Source organism: Octopus bimaculoides, chromosome 23 (assembly GCF_001194135.2).
Source record: "Octopus bimaculoides isolate UCB-OBI-ISO-001 chromosome 23, ASM119413v2, whole genome shotgun sequence".
NCBI lineage: Eukaryota > Metazoa > Mollusca > Cephalopoda > Octopoda > Octopodidae > Octopus > Octopus bimaculoides.
In genome coordinates this window covers 4123270-4125481 of record NC_069003.1, presented here as the reverse complement: position 1 = coordinate 4125481, position 2212 = coordinate 4123270, and positions in this window count along the sequence as shown.

Sequence of the window (2212 nt, the reverse complement as noted above, 5' to 3'; positions counted from 1 at the left end):
TATATATATATATATATATATATATATATATATGCGCTTGTATATATACTTTTTTAAGTGACATAGAATGTAAATTTTTAATGTAATCGATTGGTGTTCGTTTTTTCTCTTTTCTCTCTGACGTTGAATTTTTTCTTTCCTTTAAGAGATTAATATTTCATCTATAACGAAATAGTATGAAAGCAATCTACACTGGCATCGCAAGATGGTGATTTCGTTAAGTAACCATGGCCACGTGCATCACGCATATTCGTTCATAAAAGAGCTACAGATGAAGGGCGATAATAAACAACTGAAAAACTCGTTGTTGGCGAAAGTATAAACTCTCACACTTCGTTTGTTGGAATTTTCCTTTGTTCTGCCATACCTTATATTAGAAGTTCTGCTCGTGGAGTTCTATTGCGCATTTAACACCCTGCCTTTCCTGTGTATCACATGTTCATGCACCGAACGTATTTACCTGGTGGCTATGCGTCACATATGATGCATATATCGAATTCTTTTCAGCCTTATCAAAATGCTTTTGACAAGCAAGCGTGGCTGCGTGGATATGCGCAGGTGTGGTTCTGTGGATAGGTGCAGTGGTGGCTGTATGGTGAGGAGCTTGCTTGTCAACCACATGATCCCGGTTTCAGTCCCAGTACGTGGCAACCTTTGGCAAGTGTCTTCTACTAAAGCCTGTGGACGACCAAAGCCTTGTGAGTGGATTTTGTAGACGGAAACTGAAGGATTCCCGTCATATATATACATACATACACACACACACACACACATATATATATATATATATATATATATATATATATATATATATATATGTATATATATTTATGTGTGTATGTCTTTGTGTGTCTGCGTCTGTCCCCCACCCAGCATTGCTTGTCAACCGCTTGTCTCTTCCTCTCTGTAGCGATCATATGCTAGATGTCCAGCTGGGTGAAGTAGTTCAGGAACAAGGACATGACAATATTAGCTAGGCACTACACACGCACCCGAGGAAAAAAATGTCTATTTTCGAAAGCATAGCGTTATACATGTTACCATGTTACCATTCTACCATGCCTTACTCGCTCGCCAGTGACGGCTTGCTGCAATGCACTGCACTGCACTAATTCACCCAAGCCTGAAAACTGCGAAACGGCTATGCATATCTGAGAAATAATTCCACCATTTTCACCGTTAGTTTCCCACGTAGGTTTTCACTTGGTCGAACAAGTGAATGCTTATCACCAAGGCCGACAGAGAGACTGCTAGTCACATTATTTGGTACACATTGCAGTATGATTATACAGTTATGTTAGAAATTGCTTTCACTTTCGTTTTCATACAGAGAAACAGAGACAAAGGCAGAGAAAAGGCGAGAGGTGGAGGGAAAGTGAGAGGGTGAGCTCAGACGTTAAATACATACCTTAAAACATATATCAAAGAACACATCAAAGCAACTTAAACATAGATTTTTAAACATATACAATTGGCTTCGGTGACTTTGAAGTCGAACATTCACTGCGAATGCGTGCAACTCTTGTGTCAATAATGTTTCTAAATCGGTTAATTCTTGTGTTCTTGTGTTTAAACACTGAGGTTTCACAATTTACTGTAAAAATCAACAGCAAAAACATACATATACATACATATACATACATACATACATACATACATACATACATACATATATATATATATATATATATATGTATATATTAAAAATTTGAATAGACAGGCAAATCTTGTTATTGTTGTTGCTGTTGTTCTTGTCGTTCTTGTTGTTGCTGTTTTACTATTGTTGATATCACATTTGTTCCTAACCCGCAAATATTCCATGGGAAAGCTACACATTCTTTTAAGACCCCTGTAGGATTATTTTAGAAAAAAAATATATACATAATAGTGTTTTCAGTCTTTAAACTGCGGCCATGCAGGAGTAGCGTCTTAAAGAATTTTTGTGTTTAGTCAAATGTGTCGTCGCCAGTGTTTATACATATATATATATATATATATATATTCGTTTCTTTCAAAACCTGGTACATATTATATCGGTGTCTTTTGCCGAACCGCTAAGTTACGGGGACGTAAACACTCTCACACCGGTTGTCAACCGGTAGTGGGACAAACACCACAAACACACACACAGACACTTACACATAACACATATATGTTTATGTCTGTCTGTATATATATATATATATATATATATATATATATATATATATAT